The sequence below is a fragment of the Emydura macquarii genome, unplaced genomic scaffold (assembly GCF_026122565.2).
Source record: "Emydura macquarii macquarii isolate MOO-44397 ecotype Brisbane River unplaced genomic scaffold, CSIRO-AGI_Emac_v2 contig_2422, whole genome shotgun sequence".
NCBI lineage: Eukaryota > Metazoa > Chordata > Testudines > Chelidae > Emydura > Emydura macquarii.
The window spans coordinates 19,607,618-19,623,457 of record NW_027132559.1 but is presented as its reverse complement, the minus strand read 5'-3'; positions in this window follow the sequence as shown (position 1 = coordinate 19,623,457).

Genomic DNA, 15,840 nt, shown 5'->3' with positions numbered 1-15,840 from the left:
GGTAGGAGGGAAACATGCAGTAGTAATTCCAATACAAAAACAGGCAAACTGTCCACAAAAGTAGATGCCTGTAAACCAATTGCCCTTGCATCCTGCATGGGTAAAATTATGGAGAGAATAGTGAAGGAAAGATTGGTTGCTTATTTGGAAAACAATGGCATGATAGACAAGATGCAGAGTGGTTTTAAGAGAGAAAGATGCACCACTGAGCAGATTGCTAAATTAGAAACTGAAATGCATAAAAGTATGAGGCACAAGGGTTTCATGATAGCTATCTTTCTAGATACTGAAAAGGCATATGACATGCTATAGAGGAAAAGTTTATTGTACAAAATAGGTGCACTAGGGATAAGGTGAAGAATATACGGGTGAATCAGAGTTGGGAAAGTTATGTTGAATATACAATATTAAAAATATAGCACCACAAATAAGTGTTATCAGCCTAACCTTATTTAATATTATGAAAAATGATCTCTCAAAACAAGTAAGTGCCTGGCAGGTGTCACCCTATTTGCATATGATCCTGCTCTGTGGGTTAGGAGCAGGAATATTGAGGTGGCTGAAAAGAGAATCAACAAAGCATTATGAGAGACCTCTAAGTGGGGGAATGCATGGGGTTTCAAGTTCTCAGTTGCTAAAATCAAAGGACTGATTTTTTACAAAAAGGAAACTTCCAAAGGAATGTGAATTGTATCTGTATGGAGAACAAATAGCTATAGCTACAAGATTCAAATTGTTAGAGGTAATATTTGCTACTAAATTACTTTGGAAACATCATATAAACTACACAGGAAGGAATAATCTTTTTAAAAATCTTGCTGGGATTAATTGGGTGGTGGAAAGAAAACACTGCTGATGTTAAACACAGCCTTAATCAGACCAACTATTGATTATATGGCTGCCAAGCTTTTGGGTCAGCATCAAAATCAGATCTTAAAAAATTAGATTTAATACAAGCCCAGGCACTATGAATTGCATGCAGTGCATTTATTACACCACCTATAGGCATACTACAGAGAGTGTGATTGGCATTTCACTAGAAGCTACGAATGAAACTACTGGACCTAACTTTCTGATCAAAGTTAATGGGAACTGCAATGATAAAAGTACCAAACAAATATGAAGATGGTTGGGAATTAGATAGGCAAACTATAGCACACGATGTTAAAACTCCACATGCCATTTGAGTTAAAGTGTGAATGCAGGAGTTAAAAGACAAGGAAAAGCTGAATGAAGTAAAAACTTTTAGTCATGGGAAAATCAGTTATGGATGGAAAGTCGCGTGTCCAAATGTGGATTTAGATTTATTTTATAAACTTAAGGATAAAGAGACAGTCATTATTAAAAATGAAGAGTACCAGTCTGTAGATGAAAAGAGGAGTTGGTTTTGTCAAATATATACAGATGGGTCCAAACAAGACAAAAACAGGAAGAGTAGGAATGGCATATTATATACCAAAATTGGGAATTAGTACATCTAAAAGAATATCTGATTATGCAGCTGTCATAACAGAGGAACTAGTAGCAATCATGCTAGCATTAATTTGGATCTGGGATGTATGCCCAGTAGCAGCAGCAGCAGTCAATTTTTCAAATTCAATCTCAGGCCTTATGGTGATTAAAAAAGGGTGTCTCCGTACGTAGAAGCGATTTAATCAATGAAATTGTATTTCTAATAACAGACTTAGTACAGATGGGGATACATGTAGCAATAGCTTGGATCCCAGTGCATATTGGGATAACAGGGAATGAAATAGCAGACAAAGCAGCAAACACTGTAAGAAATGGAAGGATTGACACAGAACTAGCCTTAAGTAAACAGGAATTCAAAAACCTAGTACAGAACAATTTAAAAGGGAAAAGCAAAAAATTTGGATTAATGAAAAAAGAGGAAAAAGACTTTTTGAGTTGTCCCCTAGAGTTGAAGACTATGACGTACTTTAGGGCCTGAATATGACTAATGAAGTGCTTTTGTTTCGAGCACTAACTGGCCATTGTGGCTTAAACAAAAATCTTTTTCAAATAAGTAGACACAACGATGGACTATGTGCACACTGTAAGGTGGAAGAAAAAACTGATCACCTTTTATGGGTATGTAAGGGCTTTGATCAAGAAAGGGAAAATCTTTCTGAAAAATTCAAATGTCTTAAGATTTCAAAAATTGCATTGTTATTTAGTAAAAATATAGGGGAAAAAAGTATTATTAAAAAGGTGCTGTTACATTACCTGAAAGACACATAGCAGAGTGAGAGAGTATAAAACACTAAGTATAGAGAAATTATAGTTGGTGGCTATAGATTATTCAGGCAAGTTTGTTTCGCCATAAAAAAGAGAAAAAGGAAAAGATCTGTAGCTGCTCAATACATACTATAACATCAGGGGCACTTGCCTTTGTTCCAGCCTCTGCTCCCCTCCAGCTTCAATATCTGGTTCTGCCTTTGGCTTACGACACTGGTTGACCCTCTGGTTCCGGCATGTTTCTGTGTCTCTGGTACTGATCCTGAGCTCTACCTCTAGCTTACTACTCCAGTTTACCCTCCAGTTCTAGCATTTGGCTTTGTTCCTCTGGTAGTGACCCTTGGCTTCTTTCCTAGACTCTGGCCACCCTGGACCCAGCTCTAACTGGTAGTTCTACTATTAGGCCTGACTGTTCACTAACCGATTGGTTACAAACACAGATAATTCAAGAAAAAATGGCAGTAAACTTTCCGTAACTCTTGTTCTTCATGATGTGTTGCAACTGTCCATTCTACTGTAGGTGTGTGTGTGTGTGTGTGTGTGTGTGCCCCAAGCATGGTCGCCAGAAATTTCTCCTTCAGTGGTACCCATCAGGGCGGCTTGGGCGCCTCCCAATGCTGCACACTCACAGCACCGGTGGAAAGGGCCCAGCCAGCTCTGATGTAGAGGGGTAGGAGAGCTGGTTATGGAATGGACACATGCAACACATCTTGAAGAACAACAGTTATGGAAAGGTTAGTAACCATTTTTCTTCTTCAAGTGATCGCACATGTGCATTCTACTGTAGGTGACTCCAAAGCAGTTGAATAGGAGGTAGGATTGGAGTTTATGGGCATGCTGACTGCAAGACCGCTCAATCAAATCTGGCATCATCTCTAGACTGCTGAGTGATGGCATAATGAAAAGAGAACATATGCACTGATGATCAAGTCATTGCTCTGCAAATGTCCTGAATAGGGATCTGTGCAAGGAATGCCACTGCTGATGCTCGTGCTCTCAGAGACTGTTGGGTGGATTTCTGGAATGATTTGGTCCCTTCTGTGTAGAACACTAGGGCATTGTCTATTCACGTGTGGTTTCAGGTAGAACACAAGTAAAAAGATTGCCTGATTGCTATGAAACTGGGAAACTACCTTTGGGAGGAAACTAGACTGAGGATATAACTGCACCTCAGCCTTAAAGAAGGCTGTGTATGGAGGTTCCGATGTGAGGGCATGGATCTCTGAGATCCAGCTAGCCAAAGTCATTAAGATAGCTAGCTTCCATGAAAGGTACAATAAGGAGCATGCTACCAACAGCTCAAATGGGGGACTCAGAAGCTTTTATAAGACCAGGTGTAGGTCCAAGTGAAGGACAGGTTCTTGCACTTGGGGGTATAATCTTTCTAGGCCCTTGAAGACATGGATAGACCTCTCATGTGAAAAAACAGACAAGCTATCTATCCGGTGGTGGAAAGCCAATATTGCTGCAACGTGAACCTTGATTGAGGAGATAGCTAAACTTTGCTGTTTCAGGTGTAATAACGCAGGAATGACCTGCAGCGATGACCCCATGGGCAAGACCCTGCATTGGGAAGCCTAGATGGACAACTGCTTCCATTTTGAGAGATAAGTAGCCCTGGTGGAGGGTTTTCTGCTACCTAATAAGACCTGACGAACCTGCTCTGAGCAGGCCAGTTCTCCGGGATATAGCCATGAAGCATCCAGGCCGTCAGATGGAGGGAGCTGAAATTGGGGTGAAGAAGGTGGAAGAGTGATCCCCAGCCTGCCTGCTGAGATAGAACATGGCTGCCATGTTGTCTGTAAGAACCAACACAATCTTACCTGTAACGTGAGGCAAGAAGGTCTGACAGACCAGGAGAACTGCCCTGAGCTCTCTGACACTGATGTGTAGAGAGAGCTCTTCTGGAAAACAAAGGCTTTGAATTCCAGGGCCCCAGGTGAGCTCCCCAGCCAAGCACTGACACATCTGAGACCAGGGATCTCAACAGTTGGGACTGTGAAAATAGAACATCCATGCAAACAGCAAGCAGATCCATCCACTAGTCAAGGGAGGCGGAAACTGGGGGAAGTACTGTGAGAACTAAGTCCAGATGGTGGTGGTTTGACTGAGGCCAGCCATGCCTGGAGGGGATATGAGGTGTAGTCTTGTGCGATGTACTACATATGTACATGAGGGCCTGTGACCCAAAAGCCTCAGACCATTCTGGGCTGTTTTAATTGGGTGGCTCTTGAGATGTACTATCAGGGATGTGATCGCTGAAACCAGCCTTCTGGGAGGAAGGCTTCAGCCTGGGCAGAGTCAAGCACCGCTCCCATAAACTCTGTCCTCTGCACCGGAGTGAGAGTGGATTTCTGTACATATATTAGCAGGCCTAAGGCCTTGAATGTTGAATGGATGAGGTGGACACTGGACTCCACCCAGGCCCTGAACTGACCCAAAAGGGCCACTGAATTGCCATAGGGCCCCCAGTGACCACTAGGCCAAGAACTCAATGGCACTCCTGTTTCTGGATCCACAGCAGGATAGGGAGAAGTGGCAGGGTCGACTCCTCCAATGAGAGGAGTATGACCCAACCTCTGCCTCTGAAGATGAGAAGTCTTTGTCTGGCGACCATGGAGGAGCAGTTCCCACTAGTGCCGGACACCAGTGCTAGGGCAGGGAAGCCTGTGTCAGGGTTACCATAGTCAGTTTCCCCTCTGATGGTACCTCAGGGCCCAGTACCAAAGCATGGCCACATGCTCTCTCCTGCCTACCAATACCACTGACTCTTGTATTGTCAGTGACACTCTTATTGACAACAATAGTAGGTCCCTGGCAGCAGCAAACGCCTCCAGCGTGGACGGCATCACAATATCACTATACAGTGCTGTTCCTCAGGAGCTGATGATCTACAGGTACCGGACTCAAGGGTGCCTGTGTAAGGGCTGGAGTCAATGGCACTGACTGCTACACTGCCAAGGCAGAGGAGTGGCCTGGCTTAGGTCGCACTCTGCTCTGCTCCACGTTCCTGGCCTTCTTAGGTGTCGTGAATGTCCCCTTTCAGCCAGCTGCTTCTTGTGTCTCTTCCTTGGCACCAGGGATGGTGAACGGTGCTGGGACTCCCACACAATAGGAGGACTGCTTCTCACCAAAGCCTAGGTAACTCAGTGCCGAGTCCAACTGGCTTGACTCTGAGGAAGGTCTCAGTTCCACCTCCATAAGTAGGAACTTTCATCTAGCCTCCTGGTCTTTCTTCGTATGGGGCTTAAGGTCCCTTCAAACCCACCCCGCTCCCTGATGTGAACCTCACCCAATCGCTTCAGGCAGGTAGAGTGTGGGTCGCTCAGGGGCATAGCCTTATTGTAGGAGGAACACATCTTGAAGCCCAGTGACCAAGGCAAGCCATGGCACTGGGTGCAGAAAAAACTCTACTAACTGAGATATACAAACTACTAAAAAACTAAATAACTAACTAGATACAATATCAGAGGAAACAAAGACCACTGAGACAGCTTGCCAAAGCAAGAGGAATAACTCCAGCAACCATCATGGGTGATAAGAAGGAACTGAGGGGGTGCGAGGTCAGCTGGGCCCTATATATTGGCACTCTGAGTATGCAGGACCAGAGGGTGCTCAAGCCGCCCCAACGGGTACCACTGAGAGAAAAATTTCCAGTGACTGTGTTTGGGGCATGCACACACCTATGGTGGAATGCACATGTGCAATCACTTGAAGAAGAATGAAAGTCTTTCATCTTTCCCAGTTTTCTTAAAAAACGAATACTACTTTTTTTATATAGCCCCATTTTCCTGATGTTCATATGAGGTGTTGCAGTGGAAATGTCACTTTAAGGCCTTTAAATTTTTCATATGAATACCCCATTTCGATGGCACGCTCTTTGCACTCCCAAAGATGATCAACTGTTTCCTGGACCTTGAATGTCCCACATAATCCATCTTTCTCTTTTTTTTTTTAAATAGAAACAAATTACTATAAGGTACAATGGCCAGTTAAAATTCTAAATACAGCCGCTTCACTCTTTCTCTCAGGGCCTTGGATATACCAATATTTTCTACTCTCAGACATGTTTAATGGAATCTTTTCCCCTTCATTTCTTTTGCTCATATTTTCTGCCATTCCTCTCAACTCATTTTTAATTAGAATATTAACCTCTGGTTTTCTTAAAGGGATTTCTAAATCAAATTGTTCATGTTTGACAGTATTTTTTGCCACTTTGTCTGCTAGCTAATTGCCTACTTCCCCTACATGTGCTGGGATCCATTCTATTACTATGATTACATCCAACTGTGTCAATTCTGTGGTTAGCAGTAACATTTCATTAAGTATATCATTTTTGCTATCTGAAGTTCCATTTATGATCACTAGTAATCCCAATAAGGAATCAGACAGGATGACATCCGCAGCTGGGTGTACATTTATGGTTTAGTGCCAGCATTATCTCTGCCAATTCAGCCATCAAAATGGCTAAAAAAATTTACAGCCTTACAGCTTTCTGGATTCTGAGTGCAGAAACACAATGCTGTTCCCACTCTTCCTGTTCTTACAATAGTAAGAGGAACAGATTTGCTTCTTTGAGCCTTGGGCAACTACATAGGTAACATAACACTGTAACAGTACTATGTTAACAGCTGGATATTTTAGTTGGCTATACAAGGAGGCACCTCAATAGCATGTTCTTCGAGTGCTTGCTCATGTCCATTCCATTCTAGGTGTGCATGCACCTCTGTGCACGGTTACCGGAACTTTTTTCCCCTTTAGCAGTACCTGTAGGGCTGGCTCTGGTGCCTGCTGGAACCCCACACACATGCCACAGTATATGAGGCGCTGCCAGCCCTATGCCCTCTCAGTTCCTTCTTTCCGCCTGTGACAGTTGCTGGAACTGCTACGACTTGCATCACAAGTGTTCTCAATCCCTTTTGTTCTCATTAATCGTTTGTTGTTTGTCTTAGCTAGGTAGATTAGTCCTTAAGTGTTATTAATAGTGGTAGTTAGTCACTTAGGATAGTCCCAGCTGGGACTTTGCCAGGAGCAGGGCATGCCCCGGTCACTGGGCTTCAAACCTTGTGCCTCCTGTGGGAAGGCATTACCACTGAGCAACCCCCAAGATAGTTGCCTAAAGTGCCTGTGGGAAGCTCATTGTAAGGACAAATGCAAGATTTGTAAGACTTTCAGACCTCGAATCCAAAAAGACAGAGATCCGCTTGAAAGCCTTACTAATGGAGGCAGCACTCAGACTGGCCTCCGAACCAACCCATTTTAACCTGGAACCAAGTGTGGCATTGGTGCAGAGCACGCCATCGGCACCAGCACCACCCTGGCACTGGACTTCTTCCTCTCCATTGGGGAAGAAGCAGCGCGCAGAGCAAAGCCACTTCCCTGCACTGTCCAAGAAAGCGGGGTCGAGCACGGGGATGCACCAAGGTCAGACAGTGGAGACTCGCTTGCCACTGCTGGAGCCTACGTCTCCAACCAGAGAGCCACCCCCAACTCCTGGGAATGGGAGAGCGTGTCTGCACCTGCTGGTGCCATCGACACTGGAGGTGTTTCATGTGGCACAGACCTTGTTGGCCTTGCCCACACCACCCACACCCTGACCTCTGCCCAGAGAGAAGGTGCCGGTGTCGCAGGGGAAGCCCATGTTGGGACCCTCTGATTGGCTTAGGCGATACCCAGAGCCTGGGTAATGATCTCCAACAGCCCAGTCGCCCCAAGTGGAAGGGTCAACATGGTGCCGCTCCCCAAGAAGTCACTCCGGGTCACAGTCACTGGAGGATCCCGCATTCACGAGGCACAGAGCAAGGTCGCCCTCTCAGCACCAGTTGCGGTCCCCAGCACCAGGCGAAACTCGTTCCAGGAGATGGCGCCCATCTGGGTTGCCTGCAAGAGGCCACTCCCCAGAAGGAAGTCGGCACTGCTCCCACTCCCTGGCACCGAGGAGTTTGCCCGCACCAGCATGGCACAGAACCTGGTCGCCGAAGGCAGACTTGGCACCGAGAGGGAAGCGGTGCCGTAATTCATCGGTGCCCAGGCGCCCCAGTTCGCCATTGGAGCATGGTTCCCCGCGTCAACACCGGTCGCAGCACAGGCACCGCGGATTGTTGTCATCATGATGGATGATGCCAAGAGGTCATTCTACAGAGCACCGGAGCATCCACAGATCAGGTCACTGCTTCCCCTCCACTCGGTACCGTACAGCAGGAGCCTCCAATGCAGCCTCATAGTGGTCATCTGACCGTGAGTCCGCATCCTCTCAAGAGGGCGGCCACCAGGAGAGTCGTCACTGCCAGCAACAGATGCCAGAACACCCCTCTGCTCAGGCAGCCCTGGGATGGCCTCAGGGGCAGTGGCCACCCCAATGGCCATATTAGGGATCTTGAGGGTTTCCAGTGGGGCCAGGTCAGCAGTCATTCAGGTCATCTGGGGTACACTCTGCACCACCAGTGCTGGAGAAAGGCCATCATTCGGCTTCTGACGACAATTCAGACCCCCAGGAGAGGGACCACTGTTGGGGCCCCTCATCAGCAGGCAGGGATGCCACCACACATCGCGCCCCTCCAGTCCTCCTCGTCTTCCCTAGATGAGGCGATCACCCAGGGACCACTGGCGTCCCTGGATGATTTCAGGGCACATCCAGAGCTTCTCGAGAGGGTGGCTTCCAACTTGGGGTTGGAGGTGGAGGAGCTGAAGGAAGCATCAGAGAGTCTCTTTAATGTCCTTTCAGCGGCTGCTCCAGCCCGAGTTGCCCTCCCCGTACATGAGGGGGTATTAAAGATACTGAAGGCCCTGTGGCAGACCCTTTCATCAGTGGCTCCAACTTCTAAGGGGCCGAGAAGAACTATTATATCCCGGCCAGAGGATTTGAGTACCTTTTCACACACCCCTCCCCCAGTACCCTGGTGGTAGATGCTGCCAACCAGCGGGATAGGCAGAGAAAGCTCGGTTCCATACCCAAAAATAAAGACAAGAAATTGGACCTGTTCAGGAGAAGGATTTATTCGATGGCAGGCCTGCGTTTCGAATTGCCAATCAGCAGGCTCTCCTGGGCAAGTACAGTTTCAGTCTCTGGGACTCTCTTTGCCCCAGGACCAGGCACTAGACTGTAACACCATCCTGGAGGAGGGTATTACCATGGCCAGAGCAGCACTGCAGGCGACTTTGGACACAGCAGACTCGGCGGGCAGAGCCATGGCCTCTGCCATCTGCATACGCAGGTGCTCAAGGCTGCAATCCTTGGGGCTGTCCCAGGAGCTCCAACAGTCCATCCAGGACCTTCCCTTCGATGGGTCGGCCTTGTTTTCTGACCAGATGGATGTGAAGTTGCATGGTCTGAAAGACTCGAGGGCCACGCTCCACTCCTTGGGTTTTTATGTGCCCCAGGCCCCTAAGCACCACTTCCGTCCTTAGGGCCAGCAACAGCAGAGATACCAGCCACAGCGGTTCAAGCCCTACAGACAAGGACAGAAATAGGGGGTCTAGGAGACGTCGACCAACACCATGGTCTTCCTCAGCCCCCCCAGCAAGGGTCGTCTAGGCGATCCGTTAATCAAAGACGGTCATTTTGAGGATGCACCCCAGGGTGGTATTCCAGCTTGTTCCTTGGATCCCTCCCGTCCCTTCTTGAGCCGCCTAGCTCTCTTCCTATCCGAATGGGCCAAGGTCACTTCGGATCATTGGGTCCTTGGCCTAGTTTTGGCAGGCTATGCCCTCCAGTTTGCTTCTATCCGTCCCAACAACCCTCTCTCCCCGTCCCTCTTCAGAAACCTCTCTCATGAGCAACTCTTGCAAGAGATAGAGACCTTTCTCAGCCTGGGGGCCATAGAAGGGGTTCCACAGGACATGAGGGGAAAAGGGTTTACTCAAGGTACTTTCTAATCCCCAAAGCGAAAGAGGGTCTATGGCCTGTACTAGACATGTGACGTCTCAACAAATATCTCAAGAGCCTGAAATTTCGCATGGTCTCCCTTGCCTCCATCATTCCCTCCCTGGATCCAGGAGACTGGTATGCCACCCTCATCCTAAAGGACGCATAATTCCACATTTCTATTTCCCCAGCCACAGACATTTCCTACGTTTCGTGGTGGCCGGCTCCCACTACCACTTTGCAGCATTGCCCTTTGGCTTTTCCTTGGCCCCAAGGGTGCTTACAAAATGTATGGTGGTAGTGGTGGCGCATCTGAGGTGCAAGGGGGTCCAAATTTTCCCCTACCTGGACGATTGGCTAATCAGAGGCAGGTCCAGGGCCAAGGTCCAGAACAGTGTAAATCTGACATGCGCCACCTGCTGCCAGCTGGGCCTGCTAACAAACGAGCAGAAATCCACATTAACTTCAGTGCATAGAACTTGAATAGAGTTCATCGGAGCAGTCCTGGACGCTTCTTAAGCCAGAGTTTTCATACCCCAGCCACGCTTCGAGGTGATGTCTGCCATCATTGCTTGCCTGCACCTCTGTCCGCCTACAACAGCCAGGCACTGTCTGCAGCTGTTAGGCCATATGGCAGCCTGCACTTATGTGGTGAGGCTGGCTCGGCTAAGATTCAGACCACTTCAGTCATGGCTTGCCTCGGTTTATGCCCTGAGCAGACACTGCCTGGACCGGGTGGTCACAGTCCCCCTGCTAGATCCTGGCCTCACTAGGCTGGTGGCGGAGCCCCCGAGCACTGTTGAGGGGTGTGTTGTTGGAGGAGCTAGTCCCCTCGGTTACTCTGGTATCGGATGCCTCAGACTTAGGGTGGGGGGCCCATATCAGTGTCAACTTTGGCACACAAGGGGTCTGGTCAAGGGAGGAGAGGCACATGCACATCAATGTGAGAGAGTTACAGGCTATTCGCCTAGCCTGTAGAATGTTCCTCTGCTTTATTGCGGGCAAGGTGGTGCAGGTACTGACAGTCAACACAGCGGCCATGTATTACATCAACAGACAGGGTGGAGCCCATTCATCAGCCCTCTGCAAGGATGCCATTTGTCTGTGGAACTTGGCAGTGAGGCACAATTTTCACATAATAGCCTCTCACTTCCCTGGAGCAAGGAACATGTACGCATTTCCACCCATTCCTCTTCTTCACAAAGTCCTGCTGAAAATCTAGAGGGACAAGGCGGACGTTATCTTAATTGTACCAGCCAGTACTGGTTCAGCATGTTGCTGGACCTATCGATCGTCCCCCGCTGGAGCTACCAAGATGGCAGAATCTCCTGTCCCAGGACCACGGTTGCTTGCTACACCCAGACCTAGACTCCCTACACCTCATGGCATGGAGGCTCCATGGCTGAGTGCAGATGAGTGAGCCTGTTTGGCGCAAGTCCAGCAAATCCTGCTGGGTAGCAGAAAACCTTCTACTCAGGTCAAGTATCAAGCAAAATGGAAGTGATTTACCTGTTGGGCAGAGTCCCAGGGAATCTTGCCTGGGTTGTCACTGATACAGGTGATCCTGGAGTACTTGTTGCAATTAAAATTCCAGGGACTAGCCATGACCCCCTGAAGGTCCACCTAGCAGCTATATCGGCATTCCACCAGCCTTTAGAAGGGAGATCAGTTTTCTCCCACCCTATGATGATTAGGTTCCTGAAAGAGGTGGAGAGGGTCTATCCACAGGTTCGTGACCCAGTGCCTCCCTGGGATCTCAACCTGGTCCTCTTACTGCTCACAGGGCCCCCCTTCCAGCCCATAGCTACATGCCCTTTACTGCTGCTGTCATGGAAGGTGGCTTTCCTGGTGGCCATTACCTCAGCAAGGAGGGTCTACAAGATTAGGGTGCTGACCTCGAAGCCTCCTTATACTGTGTTCTATAAAGACAAAGTTCAGTAGTGCCACACCCGGCCTTCCTGCCTAAGATGGTTTCCCAATTTCATTATAACCAAGATATTTTTCTCCCCATGTTTTTTCCCAAACCACATGGTTCAGAGGAGGAGAGGAGATGGAACACTCTAGATGTTAGATGGGCATTAGCATTCTACATCAAGTATACGAGTCTGTTACGGAGATCTACACAACTCTTCATTGTGGTGGCTGATCGGATGAAAGGCTTACCTGTTTCCGCCCAGCGTATCTCATCGTGGATAACTTCCTGCATCAAGTTCTGCTATGAACAGGCAAAGGTGCCACTTCCGGGGATGATTACAGTCCACTCAATTAGAGTTCATACTTCATCCACAGCCTTCCTAGAGAGAGTGCCTGTGCAAAACGGTGCAGGGCTGGACCACCTGGTCATCTGTACACATCTTCATGTCCCACTACGCCATCATCCAGCAGGTGGAAGATGATGAGGGCTTCGGCAGAGCAGTGCTGCAGGCAGCTCATCCGTAACTCCGGCCCACCTCCAAGGTATTGCTTGAGTCACCTACAATGGAATGGACATAAGCAAGCACTTGAAGAAGAAAAGATGGTTACTTACTTTGTAACTGTTGTTCTTCAAGATGTGTTGCTCATGTCCATTCCATGACTGACCTACCACCCCCTGTCCCTGCTGCTGGAGTTGGCGGCAAGAAGGAACTGAGGGGGCATAGGGCCAGCAGTGCCTCATATACTGAAGCATGTGTGCGGGACTCCGGGGGCGCCGGAGCCAGCCCTATGGGTACTGCTAAAGGGAAAAAAGTTCCGGTAACTGCACAGGAGCGCGCACACACCTTTTTCAAGATGACTCATGCATCCTTTTCTTGAAGGCAACCCTTTAGAGAACAAGTTTGGAGTTGAAAACATGTTTTACTTAAAACATTTACAGAAATATCATTAGGATCAAGGATATATTCATGGGGAAATAGTGCTCCTGAGTTCCTTTAAATTATGGTGATAGTCCAGGATATATAAAGATTGTCCTTTTTCCACCATTTTCTGGCAGTGTCCTACTGTTTTAAAAAACTGTGTCCAAATTCTTTTATGATGTGTGATGCCTTACAAATGCAGATAAATCATAATGATTACAATGATAATTAAGAACAGCTTTGTCTTAAAATTCAAGAGCCAGATTGTTGTTCCTCTCTGTCCCCCACAGATTGCCATATGGAAGGTCTTTCCCATACACAGATCTCTCTGTTCCTGTGCAAAAGTGGGGGGTCAGTTCTGCTCCCTGATACACATCTTTATTCTCTAATCCCATAGAAGTTCTCTGCAGGGGTCAGAAGATAAGACAGGCAATGAAAGATGTAATTGTCCCTCCACCAACCTCATGTAGAATCTGCAGAAGAGTTAATACAGTCTTAGGCTGCAGCAGGTATGGGAATCCATAGCAATCTACATGAATTATAAGGTATTCAGATATCTAATCCACCTTACTTTAATTGATCATTATTCTTTGAGCAGTTAATGAAAATAATTTTTTCACCTGGGAACTTCCTTTCTTTTGTATTCCTTTAAAAAAGAAAAAAGAACTCATAGACTGCACCAGGTGGGACAGAAAAGAGATCAGGGATATATTGATTTTATCTGGGGAGAGCAATATAAAGGTGTGAGGGCACAGTTGAAACCGTTTGTACAAACATTTTTCTATGTTGAAATCCAACATTTGCAGGAACCAATTTGTATGTCACAATGGAGTAAATAATGTACAACTATTACTGGTCCATTCTCCTTTCCTGCACTTCAGTGTAACTCTCTACTGAAATACAGACAAGTTCAGTCTTTGCAGGATTTTTTTTTTTTTTTTTTTTTTGAAAGCATCCCACATGGGGCTCAGCAAAATTTTTCAGACAAATAGTTTATTCCATGAAAAATACAGTTTCAGTCAGCCCGAAACTATTCATGAATTTGGCATGAAATTGCTCAAAAGTTTTGGCCAAATTTAAAAAAAAAAACAAAAAACTAAATTTACAAGGGGACTTAGGTGCCATTCACAAAATGGACAGGAGTAGAAGTCCCTCAGAGAGCCTTTTAGCCCAGTGGTTAGAGCACCCATCGGGAAGGGGGAACACTCAGCTTCAAATCTCTACTCTACTCTGGAGCAGAAATTTGAATCCAGGTTTCTCCTTCCCTCCTCTACGTCCCAGGTGGGTGTCCAAAGTACCAGGCTATAGGCTATTCTTGGGTGGGGCCCTTTCAGTTTCTCATGTTGAAACTATTCCACTTTATATAAAATATTTGAATAGTCATTGGAACAGGGAATTGACTATGGGGTTCCCTCCACATGGGTGAGTCCCTAACCATGGGGCGGTGGGGTATTCTGTAGTAGGTCTTTCTCAATCTTTCCTGTTGAAGCTGTTCCACTTTGTAGAAAATACTTGAACAGTCTCTGGGCCAGAAAGAGAGAGACTGGCTCTATATCCTTTTTGTTTCTGTTTCCAACTTTAACACTGACCCACTGTGAGAGCTAAGACAAGCTATTTAACATCATATGGCCTCAGTTTCCCATATTTATATTTTGGTATGTTAATACTCATCTCCTAGCATTCAGAGACAATACAAGGAGATAGCCCCCGCTGGCACTTAATTAGGTGCAACTAAGTCCCTTAAAAGAAGGGTGGATTAGTCCTAGACAGAAGAAAGATAGCAGTATGGGCATTCTGTGTGCTAGAAGTCAGGGCAGGGAGTGCTGATGAAATACAGAAGCTATCCAGTTTACTTGTATTTTGTAGTTTTGAGTTTACTACTTTTAAAACTGTGTGGAAAAATGCAAGTAGAAGCTTTTGTCAAGTTGATGTCCACCCTTGTAACAAAATAAACTAGAAAGGATAGTTGTTGCCCACACTTCAGCCTCCAGTTGTTTTTGTAGGGATGGATATAGGGAAGTTAATTGGTTTAGCAGCAAGGTAGATGATAGTGATATTTATCCTTCCTGAGAGAGTGAATGAGCTCGCTTCAAGAAAAGGTCTTGAACAAGCTAATACACTAACAAAACAAAACTGTTTAAAAGTCAAACACTCATGATCAGAGAGGATAATGTTGTATAATAAGTATTATTACAGCAATAACTTTACCCCACCCATCAACTGGTTGACCAACAGGTCAGCCAAACAGGATTCAGGGTTTTTTCTTTCTTTTGTTTAGTTTGTTTTATCTGTTCCCGTAAGAAGATTATTTTCACAATATTTACATGTATTTGTCACAGATGTCTCCTTAGGGTGGCCCTGAGAAGACGTTGTTCCACAACAAGCTAGAACAGGCATGTATTAGTTAGAAGAAGAGCATTGCTTGACTGAATGTACATACTGAACTGAGCTGTCAGAGCAAAGGAGATACCAATTGTTAAGTTATCAGTCACTGGAACTTTAACAAGAGTGTTTAATCTGACTGCTCATGAGGTTCTTGATTTAAAATGGGGCTAAAAAACAAAATGGGTCATGTAGTCTGAATAGTGTATGGTATCTCATCACAAACTCACTAGTTCTCCAGTTAAACACTTCCAGGAAAAACAGAGAACAAAACCTGAACGCATAGTGTAAAAAGAAAGAAGAGGCTGGTGGGAGGGAGAAATAAATTCAGGTCTTCCTTCTATCTCATGAAGGAGAGAGGCCACAAACCCACTTTTTTCCCCCACTGAGATAATTTTTAAAACTCCAATGCTATTTAAACAGCTGTCAGGGCAACCATAATTTGTAGCACCAATTTCCGTTGCAAACCGCAGCTCAGAGAGCTGTAAAAGTACAGCACTTCCCCCTTTTCTTTGGTCATAG